A 20,484-nucleotide genomic window follows, 5' to 3' on the forward strand; every position below is an offset into this window, starting at 1 on the left:
GGTTTCAAAATTCTTGATGCAGAATATGGCTTGTTCCCCGCAGATCAGCGATCGCGATAATTTATGCTGGGCTCGCTCAGAAAACAGATTGTTGTCCTAGCAGTACCCTTTGCAACGGCTCTTTGGCAGGAGCAGCCCAAACTGGCAGAGTTCTCCGTGTCATCTGAGGGCAAGTGATGCTGGGCGCCAGGGTAAAGAGCTACATTCATTAAGTACATCCAAAAGGTACAGTATTTTCTCTCTCCGAGCCTGAAATTTACATAAGGAAGTCAGTAAACTTTGAAAGTGCTGCCTACAATCTAATAAAAAGGCACAAAACAATCTCTCTGTCTCTGGGGTTGTTTTTTTTTAAGCGTTATTTTTATGGGAGGAAGTTTGGACTCGAGGATAAAGCACTGGCGCGGAAGCCAGGAGTCCTGCGTACCTTTCCTAGCCCTGACACTGATCAGTAGGTGGCCTTGTTCAAGTTACCCTCTCCATTTTCTGTCCCTCCTTTGCCATCGTGGCTGTTTAAGCCTTGAACTCTTCAGTAAAGCTGTCTCTCTCTGTGTCAGGCAGAAGGCAGGTAAGATTTGCACCTTATAGACTAATGGGATCAGAGATCTATAGCAGCAGTGCCCAAAACCTGACAGATTGCGCACCACCCATTTAAAATGATATAACCTTAAGTACCACCAGCAAGTTTTTCAGTTCTGCCTTAAGTACCACCAGCAAACTTTTGTCATATAAAGTAACTATAATGTATAGTTACTGAGAGTCAGGAACTATATAACTATAATAGATCTGTTAATGCAAGTAGGTAGGTTGTCTGCATACCACAGATTGGGAACCACTGATTTATAGCATGAGCTTTCATGATCCCAAGCTCACTTCATAAGATGAAGTGAATGGACATGCACAGAGCAGTGTTATCAAATAGAGTGATTTGAATACAAAAGACAGGAGAGGAAGGGAGGGAGGGAAGGAGGAGAGGAGGCAGGGCTGGAAGAGGCAAATAAATAATAAACCTATAGGGCCAAAGGGGTCACAAAAGCCGGTCCAGGTAATGGGATGAGAATCTATAGTCCCTGTTCAGACCATACTTAACACAGTCCAGTCTCTGGATGATTTCTTGTTTGTGACATTCAAGTTGGCTTTTAAAGTTTTGTGGTCTAAGAAGAGCTACTTTGTGGTCATGGATGAAGCGTTGAGGGAGGTTAAAATGTTCTGCCACGGGCTTTTACGTCTTTCGGGAACTGATGTCAGATTGGTCTCCCTTCATGCTTTCACAGAGAGACTGCCACGCCTGTCCAATATAGACAACAGAGGAGCACTGTAAGCAGGTGATAGCCTATATGATGGTGGTAGCGGCGTAAGTGAATGAAGCTCAGATGTTATAATCCATGTTATTTAGTCCAGCGATGATGTGGTCTGTATTGATGAAGGGCACAGTTACATCTGGGACACTGCCTGGCCTGATTGTATGCAACACCCAGCACAGCAGAACCCCGATTCTCCCTGGTCTCTCTTTACAGGCATGGCTATAATACCTATAATTCATAATGATATCAAGTGCTGGTCTGGAATAGTTTCTGATAATGTATTGGTACAACTCTTGGCACAATGCACGTAATAAATAGTCGTAATAATAACACAGGAGGCAGCGCGAGTCTCACGAGGAATGTGTCACGGTAATTTACAGAGCGCAGAAAGCGGTAGAAAATTGGACTATATAAACCCAGAATCTTGGGAGGGGAGGATCAGGCACAGATAACAACACATTGCCATCAGAGAAACTCAACAAGGGCTGTAACAATATTGATTCATTAAAGCTTGCACCACTTCTGGGAGGGAAAAAATGCGGGGCCACCCTTTCTTTCGCTGCCTCTTTCATTCTTTCTGTTCTGAACAACAGGCGCAGGCGGCAGAGGGAGAGGCACCTCTGAACAGACACGCTTTCCTTAGTCACTGGTATTTTAAATACCTCGAGAGACAGACTGTTGTGGAAGAAAACCTTTCTGTTGGTCCTGCTTATTGTATAACTGGATACTTTATATGAGAGAGAGAGAGTCTGCCATATAGCAACTCATTAACCCTCCTCATGCAGCATTAGTAGTTAACTGTGTAATTAGTTTCAGCGGTAAAGGGAGATTTTGCAGACCCGAGAGGGCGATTGTTAATCTCCTGGCGTTCTAAACAACAGCAAAGGTAGAAAATTGCCTGTTAGAAACAACAGCAGAAATATTGCATGCTATTAAATGCTGAACAACTAAAACACTGACCTGAGGTGGTTTTGTTTTGTTGCTAGAATATACTAAAGCACAGATTTTAATTTCAGGAAAAGCCCAGTAGTCTCACTGTGCAGATGGTAAAATACCTCCTGTTTGTGGGGAGCTTGGTACACTGAGATTATGTGCAAATTCTTCATTCAAGCTTTCAGTGCCTGAATTCAATCTCGGATGTAGGAGAAGGAGACATTTCCAGCAAGGGTGGGCAAGGCCAACTTCTGAATAGGATACTACCGCTTACTGTGTATGCGAACAGAGCCTGGTGCAGTGGGTCTCCCTTCTGGTGGACCCCTCGGGGTGTTTCTGCAGTCTGAATGTGAAGCAGTCATTGATATTTGCCATCTTCAAAGCAATTCACATACACAGCTACTAAAAACATCCCAGCTAACATTCCCCATTGAAAAGATGTTGACTCTGGAACGCAGAGTGTAGACGCACATCATGTCTACTCCAGAGCTATTTGACTTTACTCTGGGATAATTGTAGAGGTTGCATGATGTACAGCCTTACCCCAGTATGGGTCACTCCTTTCCAGGGCAAAGGGGCTCCTCTGAAAGTGAGGAGTAGCTGTACATGGGTTTAAATTATACCAGTGTGCCTACACCTTGAATCAGCTTCATCTCAGAGTAGCTGTTTCTCAATGCAAAGGAGATATTAGTGGCTCCCTTGTCACGTAAAGGCAAGGTGCTGTGATAGCACCCTTGGTTGACAGCTCCCTTCACGTGGCTGCTCTGGACACCAGTGTCCTTTTACCCAGGAGTAAAATCCAAAGCAAATAACTCTGGAGCAAATGTGTCATGTGTCCACATCCTCAGAGACTGGCGGGCTGAGGATCAGTCCCCTGAACCAGTGGGAGCATGGAGCGGACCCATATCTGAGCTGGGATAAGCACTCAGGAAGCCTCAGCTTCTGTGTTTAAACTGTGAAACCCTACCTTGAAACCAGTCAAAGCACCATCTGAAACTTGAGCTCTTTCAAGCCAAGTGAAAGCCGAAGTCCCAAACCACCACAAGAAAAGTTGTTTCTCCTCCTGATATTGCAGACCTCACTGGATTAAAAAATGGCAAAGAGTCTCCTGAGAGAGGCAGGCAGCTTTCCATTTCCACACCAAAGAGGTTGGTTGAAAGTTCAGATAAATTTTGGGAAACGAATTGTACTTCAGGCTGTTTATATGAATTGAACCTCTAACCCTCTGAGTCTCAAACTTCAGCATGAATTAAGAGACCAGTTCATTAGATAAGATGCTTATTTTGCGGTGGTCTGATTGGACTGGCACAGGCTGCAGCACAGCAGTGTAAGGACCAGAGAAGCTACCAGCTTGAGTTTGCCTGGGAACGTCTGCGAGCAGCAGAGGTATGGGCACTGCGTGGGGAAAGACCAGTCTCTCAGAGCAAAGCATGGGAAAGCTGATGGCCAGTGCACTGCTGGTAAAAGATACAATGCAGACTGGTTTGTGCCCCATCCCAGATTGGCCCGCCAGGCCTGACCGCCCTTGTTCGGCACTGACACAAAGCCAGATCCCGTAAATAGTGGAGAGACCAAGAGAAGGACAAAAAATGGGCCATGATCTGCCTCCTTCTCGGTGCTGCCAGACTTCTTGAAGATGGTTTCCCAGATTGCACTAAATCGTGCAGTCCAGGGAGTCAAGGTTTCCGGCAGTTGGTTGTATTTCAGCTATTCAGCCTGTAGTTTTGCTGTATGATGGATCATGAGCCATTAAAACACAAAACAGTGAAAAACGTGGCTGCCCCCAGCTTTGTGATATGGCAGCAAATTGGTGTTTCCTGCGAGTAGAGCAAAACTGAAAACATATTTTTTTCTAACCTAGAATGGGCTGCTCCAGGAAAAGGAGGAGAAACGCTTTCTACTGGGAGGGGGAAAAATAGTCTCTTTGATGGGTCTCATTTCCTCCTTTTCCATCTGAGAATGACGTGGTTGTGTGTCAGCAGTGTTTCTGACACCAGCCCGCTTTTGGTAGCTATATGAACTTGAAGCAAAGATACAGAAACAAAAACCTGTCCCTCATTATGAGTTTCCTCTACCTGTCCGTGTGTGACTTCCCTCCTATGTGCACCAGTGCAGCCAAAGCAAGGCAGGGTGAGAGCTACTGTGAAGCTTTAGCCAAACCATCTGCTTGGACATGATTTTTTAAAAATTAATTTGCAACAAGCGCCTTGAATTTCGAAACCCTCAGCAAGGAAGCCCAGCAACTACACAAGTCAAATGAGTGGAGTCGTGCTAGCCCTGCTCACTGCTCAGGGCGGCGGTAGTGGAGCTTGCTCTAACCATTGTTGTCCAGGTAAATATTCCTCATTTGGACAACATCCATGCTTAGGGCTTGGGGAAGCAGGGATGCTGTAGCTGAGTCCTGAGAGAAGTGCAGCCAAAGGAGGACAAGGTTTGCCAAGAGCAGTGCTGTTACTGGGATCCTGAGTGTATAGCCGTGTGTGCAAGGGGATGGCATCTGGTTGGGACATAAGGGATCTGTTGTGCAAGTCAGCAAGGTTCCTACCATGCCTACTGCAGCACATGGGCTTCAGACTTGCCTGCAAGCCTCCCCACATTGTCTCAGCAACCACCTCAGCCCTAAAGATGAGTGGGCTTGCTGTATCCTTGGCTTCCTGCTGTTGTGACTAGTCACACGAATGCCAGTGATGGCTGTGCTTCTTTCTCTTTTGTAGGAAACAGACTGCAGTCTTCGGTCTCTGTAGCCATTGAACGCATGACATTTGGTCACCATGGTTCCTCTCAAATGGCTGTGACCCAAAGATGGGATAAAAACACTATTGGAGGGCACGTGAGCAAATTGCCGATATGTGCGATATAGAGTGGAATGAACTTTCTTCTGTGCAGTTGGAGATACATTTGTTCCTAAAATAAGGAGCAGGCGATAAGGCTGGTCACTGCAGGCAAAATCTGAGCTGGCTGGTTACTGGAAATTTTCTTTTTTCATCTTGAGTTCATTCTCCTGAGTCATACCCTCTCTTGCACGCTTCCTCTTTCAAATACCCATCACGGAGTTTGGCATCCTGTTTGTTCTGCACGTTCTGTGAGAATTAGCATGTGCGTGAGATAATCCAGCCCTTACAGCTTAGCGACAAGACATGACAAGACAGTTTGGGCTTAGGCTCTTTATGAATCTGACTCCAAGGCTGATTTGGAGGATTTAGATATTGCCGTCTTTGAGTAAGATACAGCCGTATCAGTTTGAACCATAAAAGGTTACAGCTCCCTCCAGGACCCAGTTCCATTCTTTGCGGGGATGGGAGGATGGCAGACATCTAAAAGATGCCAATTAATAGTAAGTAAACACCATGTTTTGTTGCGTGATTCCGAGCAAAGGGGAAAAAAAAGGCATGTAATTTGTAAGACAACAAAACCCCAACCACCCGGATGACTTTTCTCTTGATTTCCTTTGTAGATGCATGATAAATTGTAGTGTCACTTTCACAGCACTCTAGTTAAGAGTCACTTTTGGCGGCATTGTTTCACTCTGTCATTTTGAAGTAGCTTCAAGAAGAAATTTGGCACGCAGAGCTCTAGCACAATAGCATTTTTCCCCCTCTTGAAAGTGTTTAAAAGAGATTTTGTGCCTTTTTTTTCTTTAGAGGAAACAGAAGGAAAAATAGATATTTTGTGGCCTCAGTAAGAGATAGCACATTACACTAGGAAGGCCAGAAAACTGATTATGGTTAATGACTATCATTTTAATCTGGAAGATCTTTAGATGCAATATAGATGCCATATACCCTAACTGAACAGACACAGGGGCAGGTCTTCCAGTGGAGCAAATAGTTCTAGATTTACTGAGGCCAATGCAGTTACGCCAACCTACATCATGAGGATCCAGAAAATTAAACCAAAGTCCTGTTTACCACTGTGTGGGTGCATCTACACAAGATACTTTACTCGAGATTAGAGCAAATTACTGCGCAGTAAGCGTCATTGTCTACATTTGCAGATGCTTACTGTGCAGTAATTGTTTTTAATTGTGAGTAAATTTGCTACCTGTAAATACAAGTAGCAAATTTACTCAGGAGTAATTACTGCACAGTATGGCATGTGTAAACAGCCGACCAAGAGCAAATGTGCTCCTGGTAAGATGGGCAGCAGGGGGCAGGAAATTGCCCTCTGCCCCCAGGAGCTACCTGCTGCTGGGGCAGGCTCCACCATCGGAGCCTGGGCGGGGACAGTATCCCCCTGCCCTAGCAGCAGGGAGCTCCCAGCCCCCACACCATGATCACGAAGCAGGAGCTGGGAGCTCCCTGCTGCCCCGGCAGGGGGCCGCTGGCCCTAGCATTCCCTCTGGCTACTGTAGGGGGTTGGTGCAGGGCTGGTGGCGGTGGGAATAGACTGCTGCCATGAGCAGCAAATCTGCTCCTGCTTCCCTGCACATGTAGATGTCTGCCCAGGGTGGGTTTGCTCTAGAGCAGGGGCGGGCAATTATTTTGAGCGGAGGGCTGTTTATTGAGTTTTGGCAAGCTGTCGAGGGCTGCATTGGTAGCCCCGCCCCTTGAGAGGTGCCCCACCTCATGGTTGCCATCTTGTGACCAGAAGTCCTGCCCCCTAGCCCCCACTGCCTTGCTGGTAAGTCCTGCTGACTTCCCCTGTGTCCTACTGCCCTTGGCTCCTGTCATCTCTGACAGGCAGCTAGGAGCAGATAAATATACATTTTCTAAATTTTGTAGGGACCCCGCAGGCTGGATAGAATAGCCTGGTGGGCCAGATCTGGCCCATGGGCTGTATTTTGCCGGTGGGCCATATGTTGCCCACTGGTGCTCTAGAGAGTAAATTACTCTAAAGTAAACCCTCTCTGGAGAATTTGCATGTGTAGACATGCCCTATGTCACATTAGTCCTAAAGTATGTAGCCAGGGTCTTGAATTCCTTTGGCACAACTTCTCTGGGATCTGTAGCATACATAGATTTATGTTTCAGTATTAATTTTATTCTATGGTAAGCACCACCCAGTGAAAATATGTGATCGATCTTCACTGTCTGAAAGGAATTCCTTTTCTGCATTGCTAAGAGGCTCAGCTTTCCACTGAAATACAGTTTTTAAGGCCATGTAGATGTGCTGCCTGTGGGGGAAAATGTTGGCAGTGGAGAAGAGCCTGTGACTCACACAACAGTGGGCTACTGGATGGCGTGACCTCCTCCTATCTGCCCCCCATCTTTCTCTCAGGATACTGCTGCTAGTCTCCTTGTCCTGTGGGAGAGGTTTTGGTAGGACAGGTTCTTCTCATTCGCACCACTCTTCTGAACCACACAGGAACTCCTTTTTACTGAGCAACCATGTCTGTCTGTGAAGGACCAAATGGCATGCTTGACTATGATGCAGGAAGCACTATTAAGCCAATACAGGAATTCAAGGAAGGGACAGGCTGATAGCATAATGAAATGGCTGTTGAGGCATTCTGGATAGCCTTGAGAAAAGGAGAGAAGGATTTTAGAATAACCAAGCTGCGTGGTGACCAAGATGTAGACAACAGGGAAGTGAGCCACAGGACTTTGTAGGAGATGGGCTATGGAAAATAACAGTGACAGCCAACTGTGACACCATGGCGGTCAGCTTGGAAAATGAGGCATTGAGGTGTGGTCACATACACATGAAGCATACCCAGCAGAGGTTTCTCAAGTCCAGGGTTCTCAACCATTTTAGACTTGAGGTAGCTCTTGTTACACTCGAAGTACCCCGTGGAAAGTGCCAGTTGTTAGGTTTTCACTTAGTTTTTGACTATGGAAAAATAATAGAGCTGTTTTGCTGTTTCAAAAGACTCAAAAAGACCATAACAGGGTAGAATGTATTCAACACCACAGATTCCTATTTGAAATCTCTGGGTTGTGAATTATCTTGTATATACCTAAAAGTGTTAACATTTCATAGCACCCTGTGGCACCCTCAAAAATATTCCAAAGCACCCCAGGATGCTGCAACACCCCAGTTGAAGATCATTGCTCTAATCAGTTCTTAATACATTCAAGGAAGGTTCAGCCTTTGTAAGCAGTCTTATACAGGGCTTAATTATCCTTATAACCACAAATATTTTTCCAGTATCTAACTTAAATCACTCTAGCTGCAAGTTGAGCAGATTTTCATCTTGCCCTATCCCCAGTGGAGAACAATTGATTGTTGTTATCTTTAGAACAACCTCTTACACATTGGAAGATTAACCATGCCCTCCCCTGCCCTCCGAGTCTTCTCCTTTCTAGACAAAATAAGTCTTTCCTTATAGGCCACATTTTCCAAACCTCTTAGCATCCTAGCTGCTCTTCTCTGAATCCACATCTCTTTTAATATGTGGCACCCAAAATTGGATGCAATATTTCAGCTGAGACCTCACCAGAGCCAAGTAGAGCAGAATAATGGCCTCCTATATCTTATTTATGAGTCTCCTGTTAATAGGACTCCAGATGAGGTGTGCCTGTTTCGCCACAGAATTGCACTGTTGTCATGCATTCAGTTTGTGATCCACTGGCACGCCCAGATCCTCTTTTTACAGCACTCCTTCCTCAGCAGTTATTCCCAGCTTTGGATGTGTGCATTTCATATAGAATTTGGCACTTTTCTTTACTGATTTTAATTTGGTTCATGCTGGATTATTTCACCAATTCATTACAATCTATTTGAATTGTAATGCTGTTCTCCATAGTGCTTGCAATTCCTCCCAGCTCAGTGTCATTGGCAGTCTTTATAATATGCTGGCTACCATATTATCTAAGTTAGAGTTGGGCCCATGGTCCAACTTGAAATGCCCTCCCAATTTGATAGCAGACCACTGATGGCTACTTTGGAGTATGGTTTCTCCACCAGTTCTGCATTCACCTTTTGGTCTAGATGAGACCACCATATTTATCTGCTTTGCTTATGAGTATATCAGGTGGGAAAAGCATGTATCCTGCTTCCCCACTATCTACTTGGCCAGTTACCCTGTCAAAAAAGAAAGGCCAGTTACCCTGTCAAAAATAGAAATTAGATTGATTTGGCATGACTTGTTCTTGACAAATTCTTGGTAGCTGTTTCTTATACCCTTATTATCTTCTTGGTGCCTACAAAGTGTCTGTCAACCTGTTGTAGTATCTTTCCTGGTATCAGAATTAGTCTGACAGTAGGGCTGTGCGAAACACCATTGTTTTGTTTCGATGTCCGTTTCAAAGGGACAGTGTTTTGTTTTGTCGTTTTGTTTCGTTTCGAAGCACTGTCCCGGTTCGTTTCACTGAAACTGTTTTGCTGTTTTGACTTGTTTCAACATTTTACCCATAGGCTATAATGGGGAATCATGAAAATACCTAAAACTTTGTAATTTGTTGCCTAATTCAGATGCAAATTGCAGGGATGGTAGCTCCTTCTGAGGGCACGAAGCCTGCCAACTTTCAAGGAGATAGGTGCAGAGGCTTCTTGGAAATGGCACCTCAAAGTCTTGAAAGCAAAACTTGCCTGCAGCGGCAGCCTCCTGTCATCCGGCACGCAGATCCAGGGGCTCGCACCCCCGGGACGGCTGCGCGGCTTTGCCAGCCCCCTCCTGGGGGTGCAGGCCCCTGGATCTGTGCTGGATGAGAGGAGGCTGCCACTGCCGCCTGGCGCTAGTGGCAGCATCTATCTTCCCAGGTGCTGGGTGTGGGCTGTGCCCAGCGCCAGTCCCAAGTGGCAGCCTCCTGTTATCTGGCGCAGATCTGGGGGCCCACACCCGGGCTGCGCTCTGTGGCAGTGGCAGAGCCAATTGGAGCGCAGCCTGCCTTAATCATCCAATCAGGGACAGAGCCAGCACTATGCTCTGCCTCCCACCACCAGGCTGTGCTCCAGCAGAGCTGATTGGAGTGCAGCCCGGGTGGGAGGTGGGCAGAGCCAGCGCTGCACTCTGGTCAGCTCTGCCACCCCAGGGAGCAGAGCTCTGGCTCTGCCTGCCTCCCGCTGTCGGGCTGCGCTCTGGGGGATGGCAGAGGTGGTGGGAGTGCAGCCCAGTGGTGGGAGGCAGGGGAGAGCCAGGGCTACAGTCTGAGTGGCTCTGCAACCCTATGTCGCTGAGCCCAGTGGGGAGTGCAGCCTGGTGGTGGGAGGCGGGGAGAGCCAGAGCTCTGCTCCATGGGGATGGTGGAGCTGATCAGACCGTAGTGTTGGCTCTGCCCACCTCCCACCCAGGCTGCACTTTGTTTCAAGCGCCCTCATTTTGTTTTGAAGCTGTTTTGATGTTTTTTTGTTTCGTTTCGATTTCACTGTTTCGAGCTCGAAACGCGTTGAAACAGCTTTGATACGAAACACTTGGTGAAATTTTGCACAGCCCTATCTGACAGTCTGTGTTTCCCTGGGATCGCACTTTTCTTCCCTTCTTCAAATTGCTCTCTGGTTTGCCCTTGTCCAGTCCTCTGATATCTATCCTGAGTTCATGAAGAGAATTGCTCAAAGCTCTTACTCAAGGCTTTGACTGTTATTGCCTCTGGCACTCAATGCAGAAATCTAGGGGATCTCATTTGGGTCTTGTATTGCTGCTCCTTTATAAAGACTTCTATATATTTTTATTCAAATCAGAGCTGCTCTAAACCCTGCTCTTGTTCTCCATTGTCAAAGGAGTCCCATGATCTTTTTCTTATAGCACCTTGTGAGGGAAGGAGAAGACAGGCAGCCTCATATTCTTGAAAGAAAATGAATGCCCTTGAGGTTGAAAACTCGGACTACTTTCCTTTAAGTGTTAGATCTCTGCACATGAAACAGTTGGGGAGTTAGCTGTTCAAGAACATGTCTACACAAGAAACTTTAGTCAAGATTAGAGCAAATTACTGTGCAGTAAGCATCACCATCTACACGTGCTTACTGCACAGTAATTTGCTTTAATCATGAGTAAATTTGCTATCTGTAAATACAATTAGCAAATTTACTCATGATTAGTTACTGCACAGTATGGCACGTGTTGACAGCTGACTGGGAGCAAACTTGCTCCATGTCAGCCAGGTAGCAGGGCAGGAGATTGCTTCTTGCCCCTGGAAGCTGCCTGCTGATGGGGTGGGCTCCACCACAGAAGCCCAAGTGGGGACAATGTCCCCTGGCCATGGCAGCCGGGAGCTCCCAGCCCCTGTTCCCTGATTGTGATCTCAGAGCAGGGGCTTGGAGCTTGTTCCCAGTCCCCGCTCTGTGATCGTAATTGTGGAGTGGGGGCTGGGAGCTCTTTCCATGGGGAGAGTTCTCTGCCCAGCCTGGAGATGGCTGGGACCTGCTGCTGACCCGGACAGTCAGGGACCTGCCCCTGGCTGGACCATCAAGGCACAGGGCCCCTCCCCTGCAGCTCTTTCCAAACCCTGTGCCTCAATTGCCTAATAGAGGAAAAAGCTGCGGGGCTGGGACCGCCCCAAACTGGGACTGTTGCTGGCCAGCCCCGGGCTGTATGGGAAAGTCTGCACATGCAGCCTGGAGCTGGCTGAGGACTGCTAGAAATGGGACAGTCCCCAGCCAGCTCCAAGCTACATGTGGAGATTTCCTCTCACGGCCCAGGGCTGGCCACTAGCTGTCCCAGTCTGGGGCAGGTCCCAGCCAGCTCCTGTTGGGTGGGGAACTCTCCCTGCTCCCAGCCCCCAGGAGCTGGCTGCTGCCGGGGTGGGCTCTGCCACTGAGCTCCGAGTGGGGACAATGTCACTCAGCAGGAGGCAGATCACAATCTTCCACTCCCTTCTGCTCAGCTGAGTAGGAGCAAATTTGCTCCTGGTAAGCCATCTACATGTGCCTTACTATACATTAATTACTTGTCAGCTGATTTACTACTTGCATTTGCAGGTAGCAACTTAGCTGCTGAGTACAGCAAATTACCGCAGAGTAAGGGACTGCACATGTAGATGGTGATGCTTACTACACAGAAATTTGCTCTGCTGCGCAGTAAAGCATCTCATGTAGACACACTCCTTGTGCACTATACATAGTGCACGTACACATAGTTAGGAGACAGCCCCTGCATAGGAAATTGCCAAAGTATAGGAAGAATTTTGGTGCAAGGGTTAAGATGCTGGGTAAGGACTTGGAAGTTGCAGGTTTAATGCTCTGTTCTAGCTTAGACTTCAGGTGTGTTTCTTGAACCCAGATTTGTAAAGGTATTTGGGTTCCTAACTCCTATTGAAGGTAGGTAGTTAGGCACCTAAATACCTTTGAGGATCTATACCTCTGCTATCTAGCTGCAGGACAAAAGATAATCGATTTTGAACCCACAGGAGTGCTCTAAAGATAGATTCATTAAAGATCATTTAGCAGCAGGAAACAGCAGTAACCTCCATTTAAATAGAGCATGTATGAAGTATTTTGCAGATGGAGAAGTCGCAGAGATATTAAATTATTCTCTTTCATGTCATACATACTCTGGGCCAGGGCTGGGATCCCAACCCTGAATGGCTCTCTCCAGCCTTCTCCTAATGTATTCAGGTGTGGGCACATGAAGAGAGCAGGCCATGCCTTTCCTCAAGCCCGGGAATTGTGATTGTCCTGAGATGGTGCATAGGATGAGGAAGACTCCCTGAGCCTTGCTTTCTGCCTAGCTGTGTATTCATACAAAGCCTGTCACCTTCTTCCCCATTATTGTCCAGGGTATTTCCCACACAAGTACTCGACAACAGGAAAAATCATACTCTTCCTAGCCCCAGAAGGTGTGAGCTGCATGCTGACTTGGGTGTACATTGTACTTGGGATCCTCTATGCTACCCAGCAAAAGGAAGTTGGAAGAGAAATGGGACTAAGGCAGAGAACAGTAGATAATAGGAGGGGTTTGATGCTGAGCTCTGCTTTTTGTCTTCTTGATGGTTTGACACATTCGGCTGCATCTGCTCCTTGTGCCCTTAGCATCCAAGAATAAAGGCAACGAGGATTTCACTGCATCCAAGGGAAGGCTGACACACAAGCACATGGCTTAGCATCTTGATTTAATCCAGCTTGCACTGAAGGACTTTCTGCCCTAGATGTAGCCCAGGCATAGTTCCTCTTGGAGGACTGGTCACCAACGCTGCCTTTTCTTTCAACATATTGTGAGACCTTTCAGGGAAACATCAGAGGTTAATTGTGTTTAAGCATTAAGAACTTGGCAATAAATGGTAGTAATGGAGCAAGCAGAAGGGACTAGCGTATGTTATAAAATACTCCGTAATGATGCCGGCTCAGGAAGATTTACAGAGAAAGCTGAGCATATGGCATGTTTTATCACTGTAATTGTCTGCCAGGACGTTTGCTGCCGCCTAATTATGCACCCACGTCTTGTCCTTTCAATTTTACTTCTTGTTGTATTTCCGGTGGAGACTTCTTCTATAGGAGTCTCACACAGGTTGGTCAAGGGAAATGTCCCCACCTCCGGTACGATGGAGGGTATGGAATCGAGCACCTCTGATGTGGCAGAAATGGAAATCTTGCCTGCAGAAACATCTTGGCGGTCCTGTACTCACGTTGGATGAACCCAGGGGCCCACAAAATGGGATCCAGCCCTAGGTTATAGCCTAAATAGGTGGAATGGGGGATAGTGAGATGGCTTGGGTGGGAAGAGGCTCCATGAGGATAAGTGGCATTAGCCCCCGTGACTCCTGTTCATTGTCCGGACAGGGGAGGAAGGAGAGTTTGAGGTGAGGGGATGAAGCAAGGGGATCTCTGCAAGAGTGCATTCCCATCCTTATACTCCATGAGCCATTGTAGGGATGAGTTTTGTTTCTGCATGGGGCTGCACAGCTCCTTTTAACTCCCCTAGTCCCTGCCCCAGCACCTCATGCATTGAAAACAAACTAAATCTTCCACCCAGGGATCCTTGGTGCCTGTCAGTGGCAGGACTGGTAGTGAGGACATGACTTAGATGGTGCACATAGTCTAAAGTAGACACTGGACTGGGGAAAACGTCAGTCTGACAGTGATTGCTTGCGCTCCTCTGAAATGTTAAACATATTTGTGCATGGAAACAGCATTAAGACAAGCTGGGCAGGCGCTTTCTGTGTCACTTCTTCCCATCCCAAGGGTGGGTGTTTCAAGTCACTTGTTCTTCAACCTTATCTACTGAGCCAGACCTGTGCTGTGAATTAATGACCCATTGTAATAACTACATTGTCATGCCTTATTGCTTCAGGATTTCAGAATCTTGCATTACCATTAGAGGCAACAATGTCAAAAAAAGTGAATGTGGATTATTTATAGCTCTGTTCATTATTAAGGAAGGTGACCTCTTGGTTAGGGTCAGAGAAGAAAGTAAGATGGCTGATGTGATGGTGGAGCTCTGCTGTAAACCACCAAACCAGGAGGAAGTGGTGGATGAGGCTTTCTTCAGACAACTAGCAGAAGTTTCCTGATCACAGGCCCTGGTTCTCATGGGGGACTTCAGTTATCCTGACATCTGCTGGGAGGGCAGTACAACACTGCAAAGGAAATCCAGGAAGTTTTTGGAAGGTGTTGGGGACAACTTCTTCATGCAAGTGCTGAAACAGCCAACTAGGGGCGATGCTGTTCTGGACCTGCTGCTCACAAATAGGGAAGAATTGCTGGGGAATGTAATAGTAGGCAACTTGGGCAGCAGTGACCACAAGATGATTTGAGCTCAGGTTCCTGAGGAAAGGACAGAAGGAGAATAGCAGACTAAGGACCCTGGACTTCAGAAAAGCAGACTTTGATTCACTCAGAGAACTGATGGGCAGGATCCCCTGGGAAGCCAGTCTGAGGGGGAGAGGAGTCCAGGAGAGCTGGCTGTATTTAAAAGAAGCCTGACTGAGAGTGCAGGGACAAACCATCCTGATGCACGGGGAGACTAGCAAGTATGGCAGAAGACCAGCTTGGCTTAGCAGAGAACTCTTTGGTAAACTAAATTAAAGAAAGGGAAGCTGTGTATAAGATGTGGAAACTTGGACAAACAACTAGGGAGAAGTATGAGTATAGCTTGGGCATACAAGGGTGAAGTCAGGAAGGCCAAGGCACAATTGGAGTTGCAGCTAACAAGGGAGATAAAGGGGAACAAGAAGGGTTTCTACAAGTATATCAGTAACAAGAGGAAGATCGGGGCAAGTGTGGATCCTTTACTGAATGGGGGAGGCAACTTAATGACAGAGGATGCAGAAAAGGCTGAAGTGCTCAATGCCTTTTTCAGCTCAGTCTTTACAGGCAAGGTCAGCTCCCAGAGTACAGCACTGGGCAGCACAGTTTGGGGAGGAGGTGAGCAGCCAACAGTGGGGAAAGAACAGGTTAGGGACTATTTAGAAAAGCTGGACACGTACAAGTCCATGGGCCGGATGGGATGCACTCAAGGGTGCTGAGGGAGTTGGCTGATGTGATTGCAGAGCTGCTGGCCATCATCTTTGCAGAGGAATTGCAGAGCTGCTGGCCATCATCTTTGAAGATTCATGGCAATCAGGAATGGTCCCGGATGATTAGAGAAGGGCAAGCATAGTGCCCATATTTAAGAAAGGGAAAAAGGAGGATCCAGGGAACTACAGACCAGTCAGCCTCACCTCAGATGCTGGAAAAATCATGGAGCAAGTCCTCAAGGTATCCATTTTTAAGCACTTGGAGGAGAAGAAGGTGATTACAAGCAGTCAGCATGGATTCACCAGAGGCAAGTCATGTCTGACCAACCTGATTGCCTTCTATGACGAGGTGACTGGCTCTGGGGATGTGGGAGACTGGTGGATGTGGTATACCTTGACTTCAAGGCTTTTGATACAGTCTTCCACAACATGTTCAAAGGAAGCAAAGGAAATACAGGATGGATGAATGGACTGTAAGGTGGATAGAAAGCTGGCTGGATCATCAGGCTCACAGGGTAGTAATCATCAAGGGCTCAATGTCTAGTTGGCAGGTCGTATCAAGTGAAGTCGGTTCTGGGGCCAGTTTTCTTCAGTATCTTCATCAGTGACCTGGAAGGCATAGAGTGCACCCTCAGCAGGCTTGCAGATGACACCAAGCTGTGGGGAGTAGTAGATACACTGGAGGGTAGGGCTAGGATTCAGAGTGACCTAGGCAATTGGAGGATTGGGCCAGAAGAAATCTCATGAGGTTCAACAAAGACAAGTGCGAAGTCCTTCACTTAGGACGGAGCAATCTCATGCACTGGTACAGGCTGGGGGTGACTGGCTGGGCAGCAGCTCTGCAGAAAAGGCCCTGGGGGTTACAGTGGACAATGAGCTGAATATGAGCCAGCAGTGTGCCCTTGTTGCCAAGAAGGCTAATGGCATCCTGGGCTGGACTGGTAGGTGTGTTGCTAGAAAGTCAAGGGAAGTGATTCTTCCCCTTGATTCAGTACCGGTGAGGCCACATCTGGAGTGCTGTGTCCAGTTTTGCCCCCACCCCCAACACTACAGAAAAGATGTTGACAAATTGGAGAGAGTCCAGCGGAGGGTAACAAAAATGGTGAGGGGGCTGGGTGGCATGACTAATGAGGAGAGGCTGAGGGAACTTGAGGTCCCTACTGATCCTAACATCTATGAATCTATGAACTGGGCTTATTTAGTCTAGAAAAGAGAAGACAGAGAGGGGATTTAATAGCAGCCTACAACTCCTTGAAGGGTGGTACCAAAGAGGATGGAGCTGGACTGTTCTCAGTGGTGGCAGATGGCAGAACAAGGAGCAATGGGCTCAAGTTGCAGCAAGGGAGGTTTAGGTTAGATATTAGGAAAAACCTTTCTCACTAGAGGGTGGTGAAGCACTGGAACAAGGTACCCAGAGAGGTGGTGGACTCTCCATCCTTGGAGTTTTCTAAGGCCCAGGTTGACAAAGGCCTGGATGGAACGATATAGTTGGGGAAGGTCCTGCTTTGAGAAGGGTTTGGAGCTAGATGACCTCCTGAGGACAATGGACATGGATTTATCCTGGGGCAGTAGACACGGCTGTCTGATCCATTGCACGTTGACCTAAGATGAAATGTTTATCCTGAAACAAATGGAGCATCTGTTTGGAGCCATAAAGTAAGAGCCAATCCCCGTCCTAGGATCTTATAATCTATATAGATGAGAGAGACAAAACTAAGGTGGTGGGAGTGTACAACTGCTTGCAGCTTCCAACCAAAAGAGCATAATATGAATTAATCCATATTTAAAATGGTGTAAACATGCAAATTTACATCAGCAATAAAATCCACTTCATTACAAGGTTTGAGATGGCGTAAGGACTTCTAGTTCCCCTCCCTACCAGTGTGACGCAGTGCCAGTGGGAGGGGTTGTCCATACAAACTCATATGCAGAAACATTTTGATTGGTGCAGTTTCCCATTAGGACAGGCAATGTGGCTGAAATGTGAATTTCTTACAGGAATATGCTGAGTTTGATTTTTCCATGGGAGAAAATCAAAATGAATCGTTCTGATTTTCTTGTTTCATTTTGGCTGTATAATTTCTCTTAATTTCATTGTGCCTTTACATAAAACGATCCATTTGACTATTAAATAACCTAGTCACATAATAAATATTTGTTTAACATTAAGGTAAATAATGTAGCAAATGATTAGCTTTAGCATTATGTATTTATAGCTTTAACATTATGTATTTATATGTTCTTTAATATTTTATTTAATGTTTTATATTTTATAATGTTTCCAACATTATCAAAGCCTAACATTCCAGGGTTTCCAAACTGAATTTTTCTTCACAGAAAATATGCAGTTTTTTTTTACATGTTTCCTCTGATTCCAAATGAAAAGATATGCTGAAATGTCAGAATTTCCCACACGATAGAAATGCCTTGTTCTGGTCACTTATATCTATGGGACACGCTGGTAGAACAGTTGAGGAAGTGTGTTGAGTTGTGTGAATTTGAGCTTTGCTCTGGACTTGGTCGATTAGGCTAGAAGTCAAAGTCTTAATGCTAGCCACACCACTTGCTTGTGCGATATTGCCCACCATGGATTCATAAATGTTAGGGCCTGGAAGGGACCTTGTAGATCATCGGGTCCAGTCCTTCTGCACTAGGCAGGAAGGGACAACTGGGGTCAAGTATCCATTGGTCCTGGTCTTCTTCAAGGGTGAACAGCTGTTCACTGAGTTCTTGATGTACTCCCCTGATATAACAGTAAGCGGCTATCAAGTCACCTCTCAGTCCCTCAGCCTGTCCTCGTATGGTTTGTCTTGCAAGCCCCTGATCATATGGGTGGCTCTTCTGTGGACCCTCTCAAGTTTTTCCATGTCTTAGTTGAAGTGCAGCACCCAGAACCGATGCAGTACTCCAGCTGCGGTGTCACCAGTGCTGAGTACAGTGGGAGTATCACTCCCTTAGTTTTGCATGAGATTTAATGGTTAATTCATGCCAGCATGTTGTTTGCCCTGCTGGCCACAGCATTGCACTGCTGGCTCATGTTCATTCGATGGTCAATCACTACCCCAGGTCCTTTTTGGCCAAAGTGCAAGTCAAATTGTCACAACTGAGCCTGTAGGTATGTTGGGGATTGTTTGCCCCCAGATGGAATGCCTTACACTTCTGAGTGTTGAACTTCATCTGGTTCTGGTCTACCCAAGTCTCCAGCTTGTCCAGATCCGCCTGGATCTGCAACCTATCTTCTGGCATGACCACATTTGTGGGCGACTTGGTGTTGTCCGCAAACTTTGCCAGCAAGCTTTTCACCCCCACATTCAAATCATTGATAAAGATGTTCAAAAGCACCAGTCCAAGCACAGACCCCTAAGGGACACCACTGGCCACTTCTCACCAGGATGACACCGATCCAGTCGTGAGAACTCTCTGGGTCCTACCATGCAGCCAGTTTTCCACCCACTGAACTGTTGAGCAGTTAAGCATACAATCTTCCAATTTTTCCACAAGGATACTAGATCAAAAGCCTTTTGGAGGTCTAGGTACATAATGTCAACCTTCTCTCCCATGTCCAGGTGGCGAGAGACCTGTTCGTAAAAGGAGATGAAACTAGTAGGCCTGAATCGCACTAGCCCAATAGGCCACTTGGCTCACATGGACCTTTGGACCTTCTCAGACAGGCTTGAGAGGCAGAGGGGACTAATTCCAGCTCTTTTTCCCCATGGTAGGAATGGGTGTTGAGGAATATTTTACTCTTCCCCCTTTCATAATAGGAGCTGCTCTCAGCCTATCCTTTTCACCCCTTTGTTTTATTTTAGTCCAGTGGTACCCAACCTTTTAGTCCTGTGGGCTGGGTGAGTGGCATGGGGTTGGTCTGTGGGCTGGATCCCATGCCCACCTCCAGCCCCACATGCCCAACTCTGGCCCCTGTGCTCACCTGATCCAGCCCTATGTGCCAGCCAGATGGGGGCTCATGCTGGCTGGATAGGGCCTTGTGTGCCCAGATCGGGCCTCGCACTGGCCAAATCCAGCCCCATATGCTCAGATCGGCCCCTGCATCGGCCTGGGGTTGAGCACTCCTGTTTTAGCCTCCTTTATATAATATATTAAGGAAGACGTGGGGAGAGTGGATCAGGAGAGGAATGGATGCAGAGGAGCAGGGACTGTAGCCGTAGTGGGAGAGACTGAGTGGGGGAGAGGAAGGGAGGGGACCTTCTTCTAATTTTTCCTTCATTCCCTGTTTTCCCTTCCTTTTCCTGTTCTCTCATCTCCTCCATGCAAGTTCTGCGACCCTTACGCACAGAACGTGGCTCAGCACATTCAGCCCTTCAAATGACCTGATGCACGGTCCGGGTGCCTCCAGGCTACTTAATCCTCCACAGTTCATTCTCTAACCCGCTCATGCCTGCCCCAGCCACATGCCACCCTATGGGAAATTCCAAATACCATACAGTTTTGCACCATACGGTTGATGTTGCCGCACTACAGACCCATTAATACCAACTCAGCTGGCCTGCAGGGAGGGCAGGAGCTCTAGGTCTCTGTCTACACCTCTGTCTACACCTGCAGGTGTTGACGGTAGAGGGCTCTGCCCACTACATCTGCTAGCACATGGCACACCTCTGATTGCCTGCCGCTGTGCAGACCATGGGAAAATAGGAGAGTCCAGCCAGTTCGTGAGGGTATATAGAGTTGTTGCACTGCAGACCGTCACAAAACCCCGTGGAACTGGCTGGTTTGGGAGCATCATTATCTCCCATTTACCAATGGGGAGGGTGATTTGCCCAAGAGGCTGCATGTGGAGCTTGTGACAGAGATAGGCCGTCACCTGTGAGTCCCAGCCTAGTGTTGCAGGAAAAGCCTTGAGTTACTGAGTGTGTTTTCCTGACAGATTGAGCTTGTTCCCAGCCAACTTTTAAATATTTTAAGAGGCTTTTGTATCTTACAGCAATTCTTGCCTTTGATCTCTACTGCAAACAGGCCACTAGGGA

The sequence above is a fragment of the Alligator mississippiensis genome, chromosome 2 (genome assembly GCF_030867095.1).
Source record: "Alligator mississippiensis isolate rAllMis1 chromosome 2, rAllMis1, whole genome shotgun sequence".
Classification (NCBI taxonomy): Eukaryota; Metazoa; Chordata; order Crocodylia; family Alligatoridae; genus Alligator; species Alligator mississippiensis.